We start from the raw sequence: 25,090 nt of genomic DNA, 5'->3' as shown, positions 1-25,090 counted from the left end.
TTGCTCCAGTTGTGGAGGTATGAATATTACCCTACTAAAAAAAGTATATATGCTCATCATTGGATTGTCACACCCATAGTTAATGTTAAGACATTCTTTTGGGGGGAGACTGAGCCAAGATGGTGGCTGGAATGCAGGGACTTGCCTAAAGCTCTCCCCCAGGACCCTCCAAAACCCTATATAAATGGCCCTGAACAAATTCTAGAAATGAAGAACACACAAAACAGCAGAGGGAAGCAGGGATCCAGCCCAGGACAGCCTGTATGGTTTGTGGGTAAGGTCTATCACACGGAAGGAGGAAGAAGGTAAAAAAGGGGAGACAATAGAAGGGAGGGCAGATAGGGGGAGGAGGTAATCAAAAAGAAATACTTTTCAAAAGGGACAGGGTCAAGGGAGAAAATAGAATAAAAGGGGATAGGTTAGGAAGGAGCAAAAAATAGTTAGTCTTTCACAACTTGAGTATTATGGAAGGGTTTTACGTAATGAAACGCATGTGGCCTATGTTGAATTGCTTGCCTTTTTTGGTAAGGTTGGTTGGGAGGGAAGAGGGGAGAGAATTTGGAACTCAGAGTTTTAAAGACAGATGTTGAAAAAAAGTTTTTACATGCAACTAGGAAATAAGATATACAGGCAATGGGGCATAGAAATCTATCTTGCCCTACAAAAAAAGTAAGGGAAAAAGGGATGGAGGTGGGGAAAACTGCTTTTTTCTTGCCACTTTTATGTGGGATAGTTTACCCCATTCTATCTCTCCCTTTCTCCCTCTCTCAATATATTCCTCTCTCATCCCTTAATTTGATTTTATTTTTTTAGATATCATCCCTTCATATTCAACTCACCCTGGGCCCTCTGTCTATATATCTATATCTATATGATATATATATATATATATGTATATATATATATATATATATACATATATATGTATATATATATATATATATATACATATATATATATATATATATGTATATTCCCTTCAGCTGCCATAATACTGAGGTCTCATGACTTATACACATCATCTTTCCACGTAGGAAAGTAAATGAAACAGCTCAACTTTAGTAAGTCCCTCACAATTTCTCTTTCTTGTTTACCATTTCTTGAAAGATGATATCTAGACTATTTTTTTGATCATGGCTCTCATGTAGTCCAATAATTTTTAAATTATCTCTCCTGGATCTATTTTCCAGGTCAGTGGTTTTTCCAATGAGATATTTCACATCATCTTCCATTTTTTCGTTCCTTTGGTTCTGTTTTATAATATCTTGATTTCTCATAAAGTCACTAGCTTCCACTTGCTCCAATCTAATTTTAAGGTAGTATTTTCTTCAGTGGTCTTTGGACCTCCTTTTTCCATTTGGCTAATTCTGCCTTTCAAGGCATTCTTCTTCTCATTGGCTTTTTGGAGCTCTTTTTGACATTTGAGTTAGTCTATTTTTAAGGTGTTGTTTTCTTCAGTAATTTTGGGGGTCTTCTTTAGCAAGTCATTGACTTGTTTTCGTGGTTTTCTTGCACCATTCTCTTTTCCCAATTTTTCCTCTACTTCTCTAACATGCTTTTCCAAATACTTTTTGAGCTCCTCCATGGCCTGAGACCAGTTCATGTTTTTCTTGGAGGCTTTTGATGTAGGCTCTTTGACTTTGTTGACTTCTTCTGGCTGTATGTTTTGGTCTTCTTTGTCACCACAAAAAGATTCCAAAATCTGAGTCTCAATCTGAGAGCATTTTTGCTGCTTGGCCATATTTGCAGCCAACTACTGGAGCCTTGAGTTTTTTGCCAGGGTATATCTGTCTGTAGAGTATAAAGTACTTTCTCCCAAGCTTGAGGGGCTTCACTGTTGTTTTCAGAGCTATTTCTACACAGTTAGCTCTGCCACACCAGCACTCCTCCTCCCCCAAGAACCCAAGACTGTATTTGGATCTGAGCAGACTCTGCACTCCTGCTCTGATGTGCCACTTAATTCCTCCCACCAGGTGGGCCTAGGGCCAGAAACAACTGCAGCTGTAGTTCTGTAGCTGCACCACCTCCGTTGTCCCAGGGTGGTGGCTGAACCGTCAACTCCTTTCACTGTTTCCCCACATTTTTTCCCACTAACCTGCTCCATTGTCTTTGCTGTTTGTGGGTTGAGAAGTCTGGTAACTGCCACAGCTCACTGATTCAGGGTGCTAGGGCCTGTTCTGCCTGCCTCCTGGTCTGGTTGGTCTGGGCAGGCTCAGGCTGGGCTGTGCTCCACTCAGCTCCCATATCTGAACGTAGACCTAACCCAGTCACCATCCAGGCTGTCCTGGGCTGCAGTCCAGCTTCTTTCTGCTATTTCTTTAGTTCTGCAGTTCTAGAATTTGTTCAGAGCCATTTTTATAGGCATTTGGGGGGTCCTAGTGGAGAGCTTTAGGCACATCCCTCTTTTCCACCCACCATCTTGACTCTGCCCCCAAAATTCCATTTTTTCCACCTGAAATATTATACTCAATTTTGCTGGGTAGGTGATTTTTAGTTTTAATGCTATCTCCTTTGACCTCTGGAATACCATAATTCTTGTGTTATCCTGATTGTGCTTCCACAATACTCAATTTTTTTTTCTTTCTGGCCTCTTGTAATATTTTCTCTTTGACCTGGGAACTCTGGAAATTGGTTGCATTATTCCCAGGAGTTTTCCTTTTGGGATCTCTTTCAGGAGGTGATCAGTGGATTCTTTCCATTTTTATTTTACCCTCTGGTTCTAGTATATGAGGGCAATATTCCCTGATAATTTCTTGAAAGATGATGTTGAGGATCCTTTTTTTATCATGGCTTTCCGGTAGTCCAGTGATTTTTAAATTATCTCTCCTGGATCTACTTTCCAAGTCAGTGGTTTTTCAAATGAGATATTTCACATTGTCATCTCTCTTTTTCCATTGTTTCACTTTTGTTGTATAATTTCTTGCTTTCTCATGAAGTCATTAGCTTTCATTTGTTCCATTGTAAATTTTAAGAAATTATTTTCATCAGTGAGCTTTTGTACCTTCTTTTCCATTTTGCCAATTCTGCCTTTCAAGGAATTCTTCACCTCATTGGTTTTTTGGATCTCTTTTCCCATTTGGGTTAATCTATTTTTCAATGTGTTATTTTCTTTAGAATTTTTGGAGCTCCTTTAGCAAACAGTTCACTAGTTTTTCATGATTTTCTTACATCACTCTCATTTCTTTTCCAAAATTTTCCTACACTTCTCTTACTTGGTTTTACAAATTCTTTCTGAGCTCTTCCGTGGCCTGAGACTATTTTGTATTTTTTTTGGTGGCTTTGGATGTAGGACCCTTGACCTTTTTGTCTTCCTCTGGCTGCATGTCTTGATCTTCCTCATCACTAAGTGTGTAAGAAAACATCTTTTCACCAAGAAAGTAACCTTCTATAGTTTTATTCTTTTCCCTTGTTTTCTAATTTTCCCAGCCATTTTTTTTTTACTTTTGAGTTCTTTGTTAAGTGAGGTGTATAGCCTCAAATTTGTGGGGTTTAGTGTAGCTGTTTTCAAAGATATCTCTAGGGTCCTCTAAATTCTCAGTTCCTCCAAAGTGGTATGATAAAAAGAGAGGTGTTTCCTCCTCTCCTGGCCTGCAATGTGGTCTATGAGAAACCACAAGCACTCTTTTCTGCCCTGGAACTGCAAGGAGGATTCCTTCTCCATAACTGTAACCAGCTCTGCCACCACCAGTGCTCTTCCTCCCCCCAGGACTGCCACCCAGGACTGGTACCCAGATCACTGCCTTGGTTTTCCCACTGTCTATAGGCCAAGAGCTCCAGAAGGAACTGCTGCTGTGACAGTGGCTGCAGCCACCATGGGGCTGGGGCTGGAGTTGGGACTGTGGCCAGATCATGATCTCTTCTTACCCAGGTAAGAGAGTTTTCCCACTGAGCTTTGAAGCTGTCTTTGGAATTTGTGGGTTGAGAAGTCTAGAAATTCTACAGCTACTGGTGATTTAGAACCATGAAGCCTGCTCCAGTACTGTTTGTGGTGGTGCAGCCCAGGTTGGGTGGTGCTCCACTCTGAACTTGTTGTGATAGACTCTTCCTGTTGGCCTTCCAGATTGTCTTGGGCTAGAAATCTGCTTCACTCTGTCATTTTATGGCTTCTGGCTGCTCTAGAATTTGTTTAGAGTCATTTCTACAGGCATTTTGAGTGGTTTGGGGGGAGAGCTCAATCAGGTCCCTGCTTTTACACCACCATCTTGGTTCTGCCACCGAGACATATTCTTTTGACTGTGTCCTTCTTAGGAGTTCCTTTCCAGCTTGCTTAGTGATTTTGTAGCTGATCTCGAAGCTACATTTAATTTTCATTGTTATTGCTCAGTCTGTCATCTTCCCTCAGTGTTTCTTGTGGTAATTTCCTCTAATTCATGAGATTGCAGTCTTTAGTAAAAATAATTTGAAAAGTAATTTCTTAAAGATGGCCTCAGTGGAGAGAGCCATCAAACACTAATTTTACTAAGTGGAAAACAATAGCAAGAACTGCTTTTCGAATTGCTGGTGGTTTAAATGAACACCATCCTGACTGATTTTATACTCTAGCAAAACATGGCAGTGGGTGAAGATGCAGTTCAGGGACAAGAGGTCACTAATTTGTCAGGCATATTTTTTTTTACCATTGCTTTATCTCTTAAGGCAATTTAGTAATTCCCTGTGTTTTCAATTGAATAGACGTATAAAACTGTAAATGTTTCATTGTGCTGACTCCATGTTTTCAAGATATGTAGCAGGCATTTAAACTAATAAAGAGATGAAATTAAAAATAATGCACCAATCCCTATCCATCAAAGAGGTAAAAATAATTAAATATTATTAAATCCATTGCTGGTTGGTTTGCGGAGAAACAGGAACATTAGTATATTCATTCATTCATTCATTCATTCATTCGTTCATTCATTCATTAGTAGTGGAACTGCAATTTTTTCCTCTTGTTCTTATGATTTCATTTTCAGGGGCAACTCTCAGTTTAGAAAATCCTTGCCCTGATGCAATTTAGCAATTCACTTTCTACTTAGAGTCTTCCAAACTGGGGCTTTCAGTGTCATTAAATGATTTGCCTACAGTCACAAAGTGAGTATGTGTTCAGAACCTTCTCGGAAAGCAATTTGGTGGGTTGCAGTACAAGCTACAAAAAATACAATCAAGTTTTTGACTCAATAACTGCATTTTTTTTGCAGTATCCTCCAAAAGGGGTCTAAAATAAGAAGATAAGAACTATCTGCCAGACAGTCATTCAAGAAACATTCATTAAACATTTACTATATATCAGGAATTGTGCTGAGCCTTGCCCTTGAGGACCTCAAAATCTGAGAGAATAGCTGGAATAAAATATTCATAATAGTCATGTATAACAACAGCAACAAATAACACTATCCAACAACAGCTGATTCAATTAATTGTGGCACATTAATAAAGTGGAATGGGGCAGATAGGTATTTTTTTTTGGGGGGGGAGGGTTTCTGGTCTGACTTTATTGGAAGGAGCTAAAGAAATGTGTCAGGCTGTAATGGCAGAAGTGGGCTAGAGAAGGTTTAAATAGGGTTAACTAAGGTGGAGGGGAGTGGAGGGGTTTCCTTCAATGCTAACTCAGGGGAGAGGAGTAGGGGAAAAATGAGGAGGAGAGGTAGGATGGGGTCTGGACTCAAAGCTGGGTACAAGGCAGAAAACTAGCAGGAGAGGGCTCAGAAAGGAGCTTCTGAGAAGTGCAAAGAGCTGTCATGGCCTGATTCAGTTGCTTATAGGTGACAAACATCACTACATTCTAGGAGCACAAGAAGAGGAAGGAAGGCATGAATCCTTTGTAGAAGGCTGGGGGTCCCTCCTTCAGAAGCATGGTGATGGCACAGTGGCCAGCACTTGCATACTGGCCCACAGTAGAGTTCATGTATCTTGTCTTGACCATATCCATGGGGGAAGCAATGATGGTGGTACAAAAGCCAGCCACAAAGGCTGATGTGAAGTGTCATGGAAGGTCATCAGTCATGAGATGGGCCTTCAGGACGGCATCTTTGATGACATCATAGGTCACCAGCTCAGCACAGTTGATGATAGCATTGGGGACAACTTTGGGTGAAGTCCCCTTCTGTAAGCCCCAAGGCCCTCATCTCAGGTGATAGTCTTATAGGCATCCACTGTACCCTGGTACCTGCAGCTGCCACCTGCACAAGCCTGAGCCTGGAAACATGCCTTCACCTCATCTGTGGGTTGAGCTACACCCACTGTGGTGCAGCCTGCCAGGAGGTGGCTCCCAATGCCTCCATGTTCAGATCCTTTGGTGTAGAACTGCTTGACAAAGTCATAGAGGCCAAGGAGGACAGAGGGCAAACTCATCTGTTGCTGCAATGCAGCCACCAGCCCATTGTACAGATTGCCAGGGCCCTCAGTCTTCACCAAGGTCAAAATGGTACCCATGACACCCCAATACTAGGCATTGATAGAGGAAGCTCAGATGGCCCCTGGGCTCTCTCCTTGAATCTGCAGCTGGACTTTGGCTGTGCCCAGGGGGAAGGTGATGCAGGCAGCAGTGTCAGCCCAGAGGAACTTTACAGTGGCTGTTGGAGGCACATCTTGTAGGCTTAAATCCAACTATGATGAATGCTTGCTTTCTGATACTTCCCTGGAGGCAGAGGAGAAATGTAAAGATAACCTCCACTGATTGAGCAAGATGAGATAGAGGAACTCTGCCGGAGTCATGATGTGGAGGGTCTCCTGACAATGGCACCTTGATCAAGCTTCTCTAAAGGTGTCCCGCTGTTCAAAGTTGCTCATGGCAACCATGGCCCACTTCCCTTGATTTTCCATAGAAAGCTGTTGGGAAATTGAACAGCTAATGATCATACTATGTGCCCAGGACCTTAGAGGAAATCACGAGGAGGTAGCAGGAGGCACGAGGTCTGTAGCAGAGTCCAGCATCCGCCGGGCTGGAGGAAATGCCTAGCTGTCCCTTTGCTGGGTCCGCAGGGGATTTCAGCCTTGGAGGAGGTGAGTAAAACACTTACCCTAGAGTCAGGAGGATCTGAGTTCAAATCCAGCCTTATACACTTGACATACTAGGTGTGTGACCTTGGGCAAGTCATATAAGCCCAATTGCCTTCCTTCCCCCTCAAAATTATAAAAATCAATCAGAAGAGAAATGTACACACCAATTATGTCCACCGAAGATGATATTGAATGAGAATGAATGGGAAAAGACTCCTGGTGGAGCTTTAGAGTACATTGCTGAAAGGTTAGCATGGAGTCAGATTGTTTGAGTGTTGGTTACTTAATTGTTGACAGCTACGAAACTAATTTAAATGGTTGTGTTACTTTTCAAATGTTGTTCATAGTTAGCCATTTTATAAGTTAAAAAAAAAACTAAACAAAAACAAAAAGCTGTAGCATCAGTCACCAAAAGCCTACCTATTCAGAGAATTTGAATGCTCATAACAGAGAGCTTTTGGTAGAAAGAATAGTTTTAATGGTACTTATTCTGGATACTTTCCCTTGGACTATTATTATTTCTTTAAGATTTTGAATTGTGGAGGCAAAAGAAACTATTAACTATTTTCTACTCTATCTTTATACTAAATTCACTATCTCACAATCACATCATGTCTATATATATATATATATATATATATATATATATATATATAAATATATATACATATATATATATATATATATAATTTTGTTAAATATTTCCTAATTGCATTTTTTTAACATTTGTGTTTAGTGATTAATTTAAAACAATGCCAAATTGTATGGCTAATAAGGAACTATATTTTGCATGACTCCAGATGTCTAAATGATCTACTGTTGGCCTGTTCAAGGGATGGGAGAGAGGCAGGAGGGAATTTGGAATTCAAAATTTTAAAACACAAATGTTAAAAAAATGTAGTTCAAATTCTTCCTTGGTCACTTCTGGTTGTCACATTTGGCTGCCTCAGTTTCCCCAGGTTTGTTGTGAGGAGAAAATAAGATGAAATTTGTTATAAAGTGCTTTGCAGACCTTAAGCTAGCTGTTTTATGTTAGCTATTAAATTGCTAAATTATAGGCATAGACTGAATCTGTAATCTAATTAGTATCAAGGGCTCCCAGTTGAAGAAATTCTTTTCCAACAACTTCCCTCCAATTTATAATTGTCACATTTGCCTACAGGAGGGTTGTCAAACTCTGATAAAAATGGGTAACATTAAGCCATATAAAGATCCCTGTAGGTTGTATATTGACTTAGACAATCACATTATAACATTATCTATGTTCCATAGAATTTTTATTTATTTTGTTAAATATTTTTTTCAATTACATTTTATACTGGTTAAGGCCCACAGGGGTGCTCTGTGTTGGATATCTTTAGCCTACAGCTCTTTGAGGGTGAGTGTCTTATTCAAAGTCATGCAACCAACATGTGTCAGAAGTCAGACGTGAGCCTAGAATCTTCTGGCGTTAAGCTCTCTATCCACTGAAACATGAAACCTTTCATGTAATTTTAATCATTTCTAAAAAGAAAGCATAGTCCCATATAATTTATGTTTGAACCATGAAATTTTAATATCACCTATATTTTATAGGAATCCATTACTAATTTGGTTTTGACAGCTACCTTGATAATGGGAATACAATGCTCTGGATAATAAGCATGGAGATTCTGGTTAAGGGAAAGTTATATCTCCATTGTAGGGACATGAGTGGATATTGTGGTTAATGAAGCAGTCTGTTATGAGTTTGCTTAGAATGAAATTGTTCATCATACCCTTCTAACAATTGCAGTATTCATTATTACCTTCATCAAGTTATTGGACCCACTTAGCTTTCATTTTCCCTCTAGGAAATATTAATTAAACCTGATTAGTTTAGAGTACTAGAAAACCTTAAGGATTCTTGAAATTTTTTTTTTAAAAAAGTGTTATTTCCTTGCAAGAATGGTTAATTTCAGTGTCATTTATTTCCAGTTTCAAGCCCAGAAATTCTCTCTTTAAAATGAGCCATTTGGAAAAGCATTCCTTATAGCTTTAAAGAATGTAATCCATAACTTTGTAGTACTTTTATTGTGGGTGATCTACATTTCCTAATAACATATTTACTTGATATTTGGGTATATTTATAGCCTCAATGAAGTAGACACTCCTGATATAGATAGCAATCCATCCATGCCTTCATCCTCTGTGACTTTGTTCTATGAACCTTCCTCAGAGTTCTCTCCAACATGTCAAGGTACTTCCTTTAGACCTCTCACCACTTCATGGGCATCACTGAAGCATACAAGCTTCCATCAGATAGCTCCTTGTCTTCCTACATGACTTGCCTACCACCTTTCTTGATACACATTTTTTGATATTATTTTTATTCAATGTCCCTGTGAAATTGATTATTTACAATATGTTTCAACATATGTACAGCCATAGCATGCCTTTGTATTGCTCTTTGCGTAATCTTAAATATTGATTCTTTGGAAATTTCTTTACCATGAATTACAACCATATAGAACAGCCAAAACGAATATTGGTGTTAACAGAATAGAGCTTTAATTCAGAGAGATAGCTTTCTTTGATGACCTTCTGGCTATAAATATTAAGTGAAGCAAAAAAAAAAAAAAACAAGGAGAGAGAAGATTACCAAAAGGGGTTGCCATTGCCGAGGAGGATGTCCTATGAAGAAGTCAGAGGGAAAATTCACAATTCCCCATCTAACCCAGGAGAACATAATCCATAACTGTTGCTGGAATCATTTGGGTTGAGGTACTGTATCCATTCCCTGTTCTGCTATGGACCACCTCTCAGCTTGAGATTCACACATGTAGTCTGTACCAAATTTAATCCTGGGTGATCACAATCTCTAAAGAGAGAAACATTAGATTATTTCAAACTCTTTGGTATGTTATGTCCTGACCCATATGCCTCAGGGGAAAATATTTAAATCTTCAGGTGTGGTTCATTGCTAAGGTTTCCCCAAAAGGGGGGAGGAGAGGAGAAAGATAGTTAATATACTATACATTCACTAGGTGATTGATGATTTTTCACCTACTTAGAAAACAGAAAAACAGAAAACCCTCACACTAGAGTTACGCTCATCTAGGCAGACAAGAATTTTAGCTGCTGTGTTCATACCTTTCCACGGTGTCTGTGGGATGAAAATGGTAAGCTTCTCTTCCCCCACATAGAAAAGGTTTCTTTCCAATAAGGTATTTCCTACACATATTCCTAATGTGTATAAAAATGATTAAAAGTTGTAGCAATGGAGATAAATTTGTTTGATAAACCCTCTGATCACTTATATCAAATATAGCAAGACAAGGTGATATAGGCTCACCAAAGTTATTCACCATCCTCATGGAGGAAATGTAATATTTATTACAAATTGAAAAAAAGGATTCCTTTTAGATTCTGAGGAACTCCATATCCTCCCATTGACAAGTGATTTCGTGCTGATTGCATCAACCCTGGAACATTATAGAGATTCCTTAATGAGACACTCATGGGATTTAAACCTAAATATTCATACAAAAATGGATTAAAGGTACCTATTGCTAAGGCCACAAAGGATATAATGAATATCTTCAAACAAACAAAGATGGGAATGACCAAACTGTCAGGAATATTGGGTAACAAATGGAAAACCTGTGTGCTCCATTGATATGTCAAATCAACTCAGGAAAGGTTCTTGTCATATTGTGTGGGATGACAGGTATGAACTTCTGGAAAGATATGAACTAGATTTATGTAATATAGATACATGTGCATGAGTTATGATTTGTACTGTGAAAGGGAATACTAATAAGATTGCATATTTCTTGGTGTATTGGAATAGTCTGGCATGACTAGTATTTCCTCCCACTTCACATGTGGCTTTGTGTTTTATATGTATTTTTCTATGCAAAAAATTATTGAGCTTTTTAATTAATTTTGCCACTCTCATTTATGCTATTGATTTGTTTAATTCATTCACTTTTAAAATCACAATTATTAGACTTAGGATTTTCCGTATTCTTTTGTATGTTTTTCTGAATCCTCAAGTAAGGTAGGAATTTTTCCTTAAAATTAGTTTTGCTTAGTATTTTGGTCCTCATTTATTCTCTCAGGCTCTGCCCCTAGCTTCAGTTTACCATCCCCATTTCACATTCCTTGAATTTACTTAAATTGTTTTTCATTGTAATTTATTTGTCCCCTTACTTTGGTATTTTGTTTTCTTCACTGCCTAATTAAGCATGAGTTTTAAAATCTTACCTGTCCTTCAAGTTCTTAGTTTAGGTTACATTTTTTTCCAGTGTACTTTCCCCTCCTCCTCATTCTTTTTTTTTCCTATTGCATTCTGAATTTTATTCTTCAATCCAGTGTTTGTATCCTTAGTTCTTTACTTTTTTTTCCATGACTTTCAGGAGGATAGAGCTCCTGAATATGAAATTTGAACTGCCTCTTCAGTTCAATTTCCATGCTTTTATGATTGTAGATTTTATAATATTTCCAGTCCCATGTTTTATGCTTTGCTTCCCTACAAAAGACAGAAATCCATGAATGAAGCAGCTTGGAATATAAACACCGTTCACATGACCTGGCTCTACTCCTTGTCTTGCCATTAACATTCAGCACCAAGTGCTAGCTGCTCTTGGAGACTCATGTTTCCCTACTACTGTGATAACTAGAGGTGGGGACTGTATTCTGTGAAAGGGCATCCTCTTCTAAGACAAAATGATCTCTAAACATTAGGATTCTCTCTAGAGCATCAAATTAAATGTCTCCTGTCTCTTAACATGGATATATAACTCCTTTCATCATAGGAATGTTCTTTCATGGCACCCTTTCCTCTACCCTAATAGGTGAGTCTCCACTTCTTATTTTCCATCTTTGTCCCTTACCTGCATTACTTTCATCCTTTTTTTTTTCTCACAGTCACCTATATAATTCCATGGATAAATAAGTATTACCTGGGTGGGATGAATCACCATCTACTTTCCTGTTTAGCATGCTTGCAAGCCAAATGTTCTATTCCTCTATATTCTAATTGTAATGAATTAAATATTTCCCTTTTGTAAAACCCACATTAAAAATTTATAAATGGGCGCACTTCTCCAAGATATTCCTAGTTGAAGGTCAGCTTCCCTTTCTTAAGAGACATCCTTTTACATTCCCCCTCAAATTCTCATTAACAGAGAGTAATACCTGGTCATTTGGATTAGGAATACTTTGTAGATTAAGTTCATGCTTAGGCTACTCACAGAATTTGGTATTTGGTATTGAATTGATTATATTTAACCATTACATATATGCATGAAGAAAACAAATTATTAATTTTTTTAAATATAGGAAATGGGCAACATAACTTACATATACACTGACTAAAAATTGCTCAGAAATTTAACCAACATTAATTAGTTAACACAATAAAAATAAAAGGGTAAACAATATAAAATTAAAAATAATAAAAATAAAATGAAAGATTAAGGAATGAACCTTAGTCACCAAACTTCTAAGTTACTTGTCCAAAGGAGAGAGATAGCTAACAAAGGCAATCCCAGAATAAAATATAAATAGGTTTGCAAAATTTCATGAGGAATAAAAATGGAAAATTATGAGCTACATTATTGCACAAAACAGAAAAGGAATGGAAGGTAAAAATATCCAAGTAAACCAAGTCATCGAAATGGAGGACTACCAAAAAAGGAACAATAGGGAGAAAAAAAATGAACACAAAACAGAATTTTTCTCCATCAAGGAGTAGAATCTTTGTACCTGGACCCTAATATCCTAGCAAAGTTTATAGGGAAGTACAAATGTCCAGAAAGATGAAAAAGAGGAAAAAAAAAAGTGCTATCTGACATACAGACAGTCAGAAGACAGACAGACAGAGAAACAGAAAGAGGCAGAGAGACAGAGAGAGAGAACTCTCTATTAAGGTCAATATAGTTGTGATGGATTTGAGAGCCATATACAAAATATATGATGGATGGGAAGATACTAAGGGTATAGAGAAAAATTTCAGCATTATTAATGACAAAAAGTTTGCCACAAGATCACCAATAACTTCTAATCTGTATACCTACTGTCATATATCTACAAAAGCTTTATGCAAGTTATTTAAACAGAAACTAAAGGTTTCCTCTATGAGGATGTCAGTAGAGAATAAGTAGTTTTTTTTAATCAATAAAAACTACACATGACATTTTTATCATTTCTTAATTAACTGAAAGACATAAATGTTCGTCCTTCCCAAAACATATTCGGTTGTGAAAAAGGAATGGCATCTCATAAACTATTTTTACAAAAAAGATAACTCCTAGCTTTTACTAACTTTGTACTTGGCACAGGGTTGAAGTGTGGGTGGGCAGGGGGAAATGGTGAATGAGAGATCGAAGTATTTATGTTGTCTGGTGTTATTTCATTAAAATAAAAACACTTTAGTAGCTTACTGTCTCTTATTGTAGGAATTCATCTGTAGTTACTTCATAACTAGCCCATGACTCATCTTCCTGAGTTTCGGGGGAACTTGACAGGCTTGTGGAAAACAACTACTTTGATCGTTTGTCTAATTCTCAATGATTCGTCTTAGTGAACCTATACTGGCTCATAAAATTTACTGCTTTCCCTTTCCAATGATCTTAAACCAGTCCTTTCATGCTATATCATGCTTTCATGCTAAAATTTTAAAGGAATCTGAATCAAATCGCCTTTTACTAGGTGAGAATGTGAATAATTTACACAATTCTTCTTTTTCAAGGTAGGGATATTTGCTTCATTTTATTCTCTGTAAATGTATATATAATGCTAATTTATATACAGAATAATCCATAGATCTATGGAGACCTCATTTTCTTCTGTGACTTTGTAAAGTAAGGATTCTTAACTTTGTTGTTGTTGTTGTCCTGGACCCCTTTTACAGTTTGATGAACCCTATGGATCCCTTCTCAGAATAATGTTTTTAAATGCACAAAATAAAATACACAAAAGTTCACAAATCCCCAAATTAAGAACACTCACTATGAAGTATAATAAGTAAGAAAAAAGGAGATGACTGTCTCCTACTAAGAATAAAATTTTAAAAATCCCTTAAAAGTAATTATAATTCATCAAATATAAAAATTAAACTTCTGAAATTCTATAATTCTATGGGGAGTTACCTTTACATAAATTATAAAATAAAAAAATTAAAAATATTGATTTTTAAACTCCAAAGTCCTTTTCCAATATAATTCTTCCACACATGCAGAATCATGAGTTTAGCAAAACCAATAATTGGAGAAACCATGAGTGTTTCAGCATGGAATCTGTCCTCTGGAATCAATATTATTCATTTTGTTTACTCTAAGTTCAGTGTGTTCTTATTAAGTACATCCTTTCTGTAACTGCATTAGTGTTTATTAGTTGAATCAGTCCACCTTTTCACTAATTTCATTATCAGTTCCGCATAGTTACCCTCCCTTGATTTGGAAATCCAAATCATGGAAATCTAGATTGTTTGCTTCACCAAAATATTTTGATAGAATATTGTACTTTTCTGTTTTTTTTTTTAAGCATCATGAGGATTATTCCTTCATAGTACCATTGATCTAGATCTGTAAAGTACCACAGACATCTTCTAGTCAAACTGGTTAATTTTACAAATGAGGAAATAGAGGCTCAGAAACATTAATTGACTTACAGTCATAAAGGCAGTAAGTTATAAAATTGAGAATTGAATTCAAATCCGTTAATTCTAAATCCAGTCAACATTCATTATGTGTTTCCTTCAATTAATTTGGGATCCAAGAGATATTCTTTCATCAGGAGTTCACTTTTCTCTCTGAAATTTATGAAGGGTGAAAGCTTAATATAGCAGATGAAGAGAGGCCTTCTTTTTCAGGAAGGTCTGGATACAAGGACTATTTCTTCCACATAGTGGCTGTGTTACCTTGGAAGGAATATCACTTCTTAATTTCCTGGGTAACTCTGTAACAGTATAAGTTGCAGACAATGTGCCTAGCTCTATCTGTAGACAGAATTTTCTCCCAGGAGGTGTTCTTGGCACCAATGAATTTTCAGGTTAGGAAATTTTCAGGTCAGGTCAAGAAAAAAGTTACTGAAAAAAAAATCATATATTTTATATAAATTTTAATTTCTGTTATATGCCTGAATAATTTTGAATTTTTTTTAATTTCCTCTACTGTCACTTTAATTTCTCCTTTTCATTTAAAATTGAAATTTGTTTTCTTTTAAAATTAGATTTACCAATTAGTTAAGACTATTATTGTTCTTTCCCCAAAATTCAGCTCTGTATTGTATCAATGTTTCCAATTCAATATTTCACCTTCTATTTTGTAAATTTTCTCCTTTTTCCTTACTGGAATTATTTTTGAGAAATTTCTCAGGGTCATGCTCAGTTTAGTTGGCTCTTTTTCTATTTGTTAATAGCTATCAAGGATATGAATTTCCCTCTACAAACTGAAATAGTTTTAAGAAAAACATTTGCTATTATTATCATTGTCACTCATTTTGATGCAATTTGTTATTATTTCTGTGATCTCTACCCCATTCCCCTTTAAAGATGCTATATATTTTAGTATCCATGTAGATCTGCAACTTTTGACTTTATTATATTTAAGTATTTATTATTTTTATTTTGATGGTTGGTAAAGCATGTCTTTAAGATGTCCACCTTTTTGCATTTGTTATTTTGTTCTGTATACTTTAAATCATTCTCATTTTTAAAGCCTTATATACACAAAAATAAACATATTACCTGAAGTGCTCATTGAATTGACTCGAAAATCAAAGAAATTCAACATCTCCATATTTTCCTCAAACAATTTTCTGTTTATAATTGTGTGATATTGCCCAAGTATGCTAAGCAAAACTTTAGCATCATATAGTATTAATTTCTTATTACATGCAAACATTATATTGAGACTGTCTTTATTTGCCCATTTCCTCCCAGTGGCCTCAAAATATGTCCACACCTCCCCATCTACATCTATATCTATATAAGGGTGGGTATTAAATGCAGTTAAATGTTATAGTGGATGATGTTGAAAATGAAGAGAAGAAAACTTGAATTTAAACCTGGTTTGAATATTTGCCTTACATTATATATATACCTATATGATAGATGTTACTATCTCCATTTTTATGGATGAAGAACCTGAGGCTGTAAGACATTAAGAGATTTGTCCAGGGTCATTATAGCTACTAAGTGTTTAAAGCAAGATACCAAATTAAGTTTTTGTTACTGTACATCCAACATTATTTACTGTATTATGCATATATGTAAATAAATAGATGTATGATATACACATGTACACATATGTGTATTGTGTACATAGTTACCTATGTGCTTATTTATGTGTTTGTACATAAATAGTGTTGATGTCTTCCACATACATATATGAATAAACACACATATATGTGCATACAATACACATGGCTGCATATATGCATACCACTAAGGTAGATGTTATGATTATCTCCATTTTAGATAGATCTATCTATGCACTATCTATATTTATTCATGAAAGTATAGAGTTTCCCAAATTTTTTCTTGTAGTTTTAAGCTATTTAAACTCTAGGTAAATGTATGAATGAAGGAAGAAAAACTAGAAGCAGTGAGGATCCTGAAGGGTTTCCGAGAGAAGATGGCACCACATTCTTTTTCTGGTGGATCCAAGATGGTGGAGTAGAAAAAAAAGCACTCATCTGAGTTCACCAAACATTCCCCTCCAAACAACTTTAAAATAATGCCTCAAATACATTTGTAGAGTAGCAGAGCCATAAATATCAAAATGAAACATTCTTCCAGACAAAACAACACAGGACATGTGACAGAAAGACCTGTGACATGGGGGTAAAAGCAGACCCCAAGGCAATGTGGGCAAAACACAACTGGAGGGACTAGTCAATAGAAGCAGCAACAGATTCAGGATCTGTCATGCCAGAAAGAGAAAGGGGACTTGGCAACTGGTCAGAAACAGTTTATAGTGGATCCTTCTACTGGCACAGGATACAGAAACAGATGCTGTTTGAAAACTCCACTGCCTATACACACATCTGGGTCACAGTTCAAGGGGAGAGATGAATATGTTTAGCCAGGGGGAGGGGGGACAATTCAGCACCAATGAAGAAGAAATTAAAACAATTATTAGTAGCTATTTTGTCCAATTATATGTCAATAAACCTAACAAGCTAAGAGAAAGGAATGCATATTTACAAAAAATATAAAAATTGCCCAGATTAACAGAAGAGGAAACAGAATACTTAAGTAAAGTATCTTATAAAAATAAAGTGAAGAAGCCACCAATGAGCTCCCTAAGGAAAAAAAAAAATCCTAAAGACCAGATGGTTTCACAAGTGAATTCTAATAAACATTTAAAGAACAATTAATTTCAATAATATAGCAGCTATTTGGAAAAATAGGCAGAGAAGTCCTTTCAGATCCCTTCTATGACACAAATATGCTGTTGACACTTAAAACAGAAAGAGGAGAAAGAGAAAGAAAATATAGGCCAATTTCCTTAATGAATATTGATGCAAAACTTTTAAATAAATTACTAGCAAGGGGATTATGACAATATATCACAAAGTATGACCAGGTGAGATTTATACCAGGAATGCAGAGGTGGTTCAATATTAGGAAAAATATCAGCATGATACAAACAAACAAATAAACATGCAGACAAATAAAATATTATCAGTAAAAAAAAAACAACAGAAAACATACAATTATCGCAATAGGTTCTGAAAAGGCTTTTGACGAGATATAACATTTATTCCTATTTAAAAAAAAACAACTAGAAAGCCTACGAATAAATGGAACTTTCATTAAAATGATAAGTAATATCTATCTAAGCCTGTCAGCAACATTATCTATAATGGAGATAAGCTATAAGCTTTCCCAATAAAATCATCAGTGAAGGAAGGATGCCCATTATTATAACTATTATTCGATATTATACTAGAAATGCTAGTTATAGTAATGGAAGAAAAATAAATTGAAGGAATTTAAAGGGGCTATAAGGAAACTAAACTATCACTCTTTGCAGATTTTATGTTGGTATATTTAGAGAAACCTAGACAATCAACTAGAAAACTACTTGAAATAATTAACAATTTTAGTAAAGTTGCAAGATATAAAATAAACCCATATAAACCATCAGCATTTCTATATATTACTAACAAAACCTAGTAGCAAGAGATAGAAAGAAAATTCATTCATTTAAAATAACTTTAGACTATATAAAATACTTGGGAGTATACCTGCCAAGACAAAAAAAAGGAACTACATGAACATAGTTACAAAAAAAAAAAAAAAACCTTCACACAAACAAAGTAAGACCTGAATAATTGGAAAGAAATTAATAGCTCATAGGGTAGGCTTAGCCAATACTATAAAAATGACAACCCTTTCTAAATTAATTCACTTATTCAGTTCCATATGAAGTACCAAAATTATGCTATAGACCTAGAAAAAATAATAACAGATGTCATCTGGAAAAAAAAAAAAAGTTCAAGAATATCAAGGGAAACACTGGAAAAAAAATGTGAAGGAATGTTTCCTGGAAATACCAGATTTAATATTGTATAACAAAGCAGTAAGAATCAAAACAATCTGGTACTTGCTAAGACTAGAGATAGTGGTGGGTAAATGTAATAGATTAATATACAATATACTAGTAAATGACCATAGTAATCTAGTGATTGCCAAATCCAAAGATCTAAGCTTTTGGGACAAGAACTTTCTATTTGACAAAAATGGTTGGGAAACTTGGAACGCAGTTTGGCAGAAACTATGTGTACACCAACATCTCACACTGTATACCAAACTAATGTCAAACTAAGGACATGATTTGGACATAAAAGGTGATATCATAAGCAAATTAAGGGAGCATGGAAAATTTTACCTGTCAGGTTTATGGATAGGGTAAAAATTTATGCTGAAACAAGAAATAGAGAGCATTATGGGAAGTAAAGTGGATACTTTTAATTACATTTTTTTTTTATAAAAAAGGGCTTTACACAAAGGAAATGAAGGTGGTCAAATTTAGAAGGAAACAGGAAAGTAGGGAAATTTTTACAGCAAGTTTCTAAGATAAAGGCCTCATTTCTCAAATGCATAGAGAAGTGACTGCAATTTTTAAGAATATGAGTCATTCTTCAATTGATAAATGGTGAAAGAATATGACTATGAATACCTTTTGACCAAGAAATGCCATTACTAAGTCTGTACCCCAAAGAGATGAAAGAAAAAGGCAAAGAATTCATATGTCCAAAATTTTATAGCAGTTATTTTTTATTGGTAGTAGAAAAGAATTGCATGTTAAGAGGATGCCCACCAATTAGGGAAAGGCTATACAAGTTATGGTATGTAATTTTGATGAAATACTAGTTTGCTATAAGAAATGAGTGGTATGATTTCAGAAAAATCTGGAAAGATTTATGTGAACTGCTACAAAGTGAAATGAACAGATCCAGGGGAACATGGTACACAGTATCAACAATATTGTATGATGGTAACTGTGAATGACTTAGGCATTCTCAGCAATACAATGACTCAAGACAATTTCGAAGGACTCAAAATGAAAAATTCTATTCACTTCCAGAGAAGTAAGTGATGAACTCAGCATGTAGACTGAAGCATACTTTTAAAATTTTTTCTTTATGATTCTTATTTTTTGTCTCTCATTTGCATTATAGCTAATGTGGAAATGTTTTGCATGAATTCTGATGTATAATTGATGTTAAACTGCTTACCTTTCCAAGGAGGCTGGAGGGGCAGGAGGTAGGAAGACAATTTGGAATTCAAAATTTAAAAAGAAATAATTGTTGAAAAACTTTTACATGTAATTGGGAAACATTTAATGAAATAAATGAAGTGTGTGTGTGTGTGTGTGTGTGTGTGTGTGTGTGTAATTTAAGTAAAACAAAGCAAAAACCAATTAAGGTGGACCTTCTGAAATAGGAGGTGCCTATTTATTTCCTCCTCTTCTTGGTTTAACTTATTTAAAAATTCATCTACATTCACTGACTCTACCTTTTCTCCTTCTCATTCTATCCTAAACCCTCAGCTATCTGATTTCTGACTTCATCACTCAACTGAAACTATTCTCTTCAAAATAACCAATGATCACTTAATTGCCAAATCTAATGGCTCTTTCTCAGTCCTCATTCTTCCTGATATCTCTGCACCATTTGACCTCATTCACCCCTTCCTCCCACTACAATCCCCTCCCCATACACTCTCCTCTTTGGGTTTTCAAGAAACTTCTCTCCCTTCTTACCTTTCTGACCATTTCTCAGCCTCCTCCATGGCACTCTTTAAAATGTATATATTTATATTTAGTTTTCAACACTCACTTGTATGATATTTTAGTTCTATTTTCCCCCTTTCCTTCCTTCCCCTTCCCCAAGATGGCATGCAATTTGATATAAGTTATACATACACAAACCTATTAAACGTATTTCCACATTAGTCATGTTGTAAAGAAAATTCGGAACCAAAGGAGAAAAAAAAATGAGAGAGAAAAAAAGAGAAAACAGTATCCTTCAATCTGCATTCAGACTCCACAGTTTTGTTTTGTTTTTTCTCTCAATGTGTATAGCATTTTCCATAATGAGTCTTTTGGAATTGTCTTCATTCATTGCATTGCTGAGAAGAGCTAAGTCTATCCAAGTTGGCCATTGTACAATGTTGCTGTTAGTGTGTACAATGTTCTCCTGGTTCTGCTCACTTCACTTAGCATCAATTCATGTAAGTGTTTCCAGGTTTTTTTTAAGTTTGCTGCTCATCATTTCTTATGGAACGATAGGAACCCCTTTGCATTCACATATGACAATTCCTACATGGCACTAACTCTGAATGCAGTTCATAGTTCTGCATTGTCACTCTTGTTGCCCTTTATTCTCTCACTTGGTGATAGCACCAACTCCCTTAGTTTCAATTATCATGCCTGTTCAAATGACTCAATTTTCTATATATTTAGATTTAGCCTTTCTCCCAATCTACTGTTCATATCACAAATTTCATATTCTGTGTTTTAAAGTAGCTGCCCTATTGGCATGTCAAACTTAATATGTTCAAAACAATGCATTACTTTTTCCCTTCCCTTACTCCCTAAAAACCCAAATATGTAGTTCTTTAGATTTGCAAATTATTCTACAAATGTTATCTTATTTGATGTTTGCAACAGACCTATAAAGTGCATGCTTTATTCTTTTTTTAAATTTTTTTAAAAGCGGAGGTAACCGGGATTGAAAGGCAATAAGTGCTTTGCTCAGGGATATAAAGCTATTAAGTGTCTGAAGCATGATTCAAGAATGCTCAAAATTTCATGATCCCAATTCTATCTCTATCCACTGTCATACCAACAGCCTTAATAACCCACTCTTCAAAAATTCCTTTTTACTAAATGCATCACCATTCTTCTAATCACTTATATTCATAACCTTGGTGTCACTTCGTTAATCTCACTCATCCCTCATATGCAGTAATCAGTTTACAAATTTTTGCCATTTCTTTCAGTGTAAGATTTTTCACATGTATCCTCTTCACCCCTCATCACCTCTCATCTGAATTATTATAACAATCTCCTAATCGTTCTTCCTGACTCATCTCTAGATATTTGAATCCATTTTCTATACAATAGCCTAAAGCACATTCTTGACCTTCCTCTACTAAACACATGCTAAGACCTCCTCTATAGCTTTACGATTAAGTAGAAACCCTTTGTTTGGGAGTTGAAGCCCTTTACTTGGTTTCTTACTGCTCTTCCATTCTTCCTACACCAGTCCCTGACATACACTCTATGACTCAGGTTTATTGGCTTCCTCACTGTTCTTCATGCATAAAATGCCATTTCCCATCTTGTTCCCTCTTCTCTCATCACTACACTTGCTTTGTTTTTATGTTTGTATTCACTTGGTCCCCAAAATCTTAGCATCATTTTATGCTATAATATTTTATACATCTATGTAACTATGATCATTTATAGAGCTAGAAACTGCATAAAGACATTCGGGACACTATTTTCTATCTAAACACATATATACTCCTATACATGCATGTGAATTTGAACATATATGTTCATATGCATATCAATGTATGCATGTAAACATATGCATTTGGCATAGATATATATATAAGTGTGTATCACATGTACATGTATGTGTTTATATGCATGTATATACACATTTATATATATTCTGTCTCTTCTGATAGAATGTAAGCTTATGTAGAATAAAACCTCTTTCACCTTTGTCTCTGTATTGCCAACAGCAACCACAAAGTAGGTGCTTTTTCATTGGTTAATATGAAATGTTAAAAAGTTTAGAGAAGAGATTTCACGTGGGGTGATATACAAAATAAATATAAGGTCATTTGGGAGAGGGGACATTAAAAATTGGGGGAATCATGAAGGTTATGAATAGATGTCAACACTCTGGGCCTTTGAGGGGGACAGGAATATAAGGGATGGAGATGAAATCAGTCTGGCTCATTGGTAGCAAGTGTTGACACACCTGGGGTACACATGTAGAAGATGATTGCAAAAGACAATATTGGAATAATGCAAATGTGCATGGTATTGGTCAGAGTTCACAGATTTTGGGCACATATGTAGAACATAAGTGTCCAAGACCCCTGCATGGAGGGGCAGCTCTCACCTCCAAGGGCAGCAGAGCTCCACATGTCTTTTGGTTCTATCACTGCACCTCTCTTCCTGGAACTGCTCCGTGCACTTTTTCTGGCTGTCACTTACGTCTGGAATGCTCTCCCTCCTCATCTCTAACTTTCCTGTTTCCTTCCAAAATCACTTCTAAGATGTGAATTCTCTTTGCATCTTTTGCCTACCTGTTATTTTCAGTAACATTACATCATTTTCCTAAGCATTATATTTCACACACTTAATTTCATTTTGTCCATGTATTCTTGTATTCCTTGTGGCTGGGTCATTAGGACATTCTTTTTTTCCAATGCTTTATTTGGACCTTCTGTGAAATAACTCTTTTCTCTAGTTGCTTCTCTCAGGTCATAATATTTCTTGATGTTGTTCAGCATTTTTCTTCTGTTGAGTCATGTTTTAGCCTTTGTTTCTGGCTTAAGACCTTGGGTTAAACAAGACTCTGATCCCTACAGATCACTTTGATTATGTGGGCAATCCCAGCTCCATCCTAAACGCCATAGCTCTGAACAGATACTTCCTTCTGAAGCAATATCTGAAATATGGTTCAGTCTCCTGGGGGCAGTACCTTAGTTTGGTCCTCTACTCTTTCTCTGCTTCTTTCTCTTTGTATAGTCCCAAAGTCAGCATTGGCTTCCTATCTTGTTCTGATTCTGATCAGCTCCAACAGCTGTTGTTGATTGTTCTCAGAATAAACTTCCTGCAAGGCTTCCAGGTGCTTCAGTGGTCTCTTCTTCTGCCATACTTCTTCCTATAATAGCCCAGGTATGACCTCCTGGGCTTTGGGCTGAGCACTAGGCTGACTCTGTCTCTGGCCCTTGATCTGGGCTACTTCTGTGATTTGGCTTTCACCAGCCATGACTTTTCTCTTTTTAGAGTTTTCACAGAATTCCAACAGGTTTGTGTGTGTGTGTGTGTGTGTGTGTGTGTGTGTGTGTGTGTGTGTAGTCCCTACCTGGATGGAGGAGTTCATAGCTTTATATCTTTGGCTTGTTAACATTGCACTTACTGATGCATTTTTATTATTTTACGATGACATTTGGGGATATTCTTAGTCCTCTAAGTCCTAACATTTTGACAGCTTCCAACAATGCCAGTGACAAATTTTAGCTTTCTTCCATTTTCTACCCACCTCCCCAGCTGCACGTTTATCCTTAGAACTTGAGGTTCACATTATCCCTTAGCCTCCACTTGCCTTAATTAGGCAATAAAATTGACTCTCAACTCTGATCCCACCCCTGCCTACTCCCAAATTTCAAAGTAGTTGACTTCAAAAATCAATTATTTCAAATTCAGGTTAAAAATTCAGGCTAAACTGTAGCCTGTGAGGACAGGGTGAGAAAGCTTCAAGGGGAAATACACACACATACACACATGCGTGTATTTTCCTTTGTGGTTCATACATACACGTATATGGAGATGTGCATGTGTACGCATGCATGTGTGTAAACAAACACATACACATATGTGCATACACACATATGCTATTAACCTTCATTTAGTATTTTTTCCTGTAAAAATGATGTTGTGGCAGGTTCTTTTGATGCTATGAGTGAGTTTTGTGTGTGTGGGAGCTTTTTACTATTAATATTCAATGTTTGCAAATAGAGATTTACCTTAGGACTCTTGCATTTTATCCATGAGGAAATTGAGGTTCTGAGAAGTAAGTGATATTCCCAAGAAATGGTAAATTGCAGTGCCAAATTTGAACTCAGGTCCTCTGATTTCAAATTCAGAGTTTTTTCTACTACAATATCTCACTTGACTATCCCAAAACCCACATCTCACAATTATTTCCAAAAGAAAACCATGGGAAAATTGTCCTTTTCTTCAACACATAAGACCCAAGATAAAAGCAACATATTATCCCCTACCCATTTCCAGATTATCGATGGTCTTCGGGTATTTCCTACCACTTTCCTGACCACTAGTGTCTGTGGTTCAACTTGAGAATGGTGTAGGGGATGGGGCTAGTTTTGCTGAGGCTTAATTTATTTAGCAGTAACAGAGACAATAACTGGACTTTTGATTTCATCTGTATGAGGAAGTCTCAGAAGAGAGTCCTTAACCCATGCAAATAGACACTTCCCTTAGTTAGTTTCTCAGAGTATTCTAAAATTAAAAGGTTGACAGTCATAAGAGTCAGGCGGATAGTATGGGTCAGACGGAGACTTGAACTCATGAACACAGGTCTTCTTGGCTCTGAGGTTGACTTCATTTTACTGTTGTGATACACAGAAGCAAAGAGTATACAAGTAGAGAAGACATAACACAAGATGGAATCAATCATTTGATGGAACTACTTACTGTATCATTTTGCCTTCTCCAAACCCTGCAAAGATTTTCCTCTACTTACCTGAATTCTGAACTCTCTGGCTCCACTCAGGCTGCCATGCTAATGCCACTAAATTGACTCCTCTGCTTTTTGAACCATTTCCCCTTTCTTTGATTGCTTTTATTCTGGCTACATCCAC

The 25,090-nt window shown here is 36.2% G+C and overlaps 1 pseudogene; it reads right to left on the bottom strand.

The window, feature by feature from the left end:
• Positions 1–5,641: 5,641 nt before the first annotated feature.
• Positions 5,642–11,840, bottom strand: LOC118854773 (annotated as a pseudogene).
• Positions 11,841–25,090: the final 13,250 nt, after the last annotated feature.

This window comes from Trichosurus vulpecula, chromosome 6, assembly GCF_011100635.1.
Source record: "Trichosurus vulpecula isolate mTriVul1 chromosome 6, mTriVul1.pri, whole genome shotgun sequence".
Taxonomy (NCBI): domain Eukaryota; kingdom Metazoa; phylum Chordata; class Mammalia; order Diprotodontia; family Phalangeridae; genus Trichosurus; species Trichosurus vulpecula.
The sequence above is the reverse complement of the archived record's forward strand: the minus strand, read 5'-3'. Positions and strand labels throughout refer to the sequence as shown.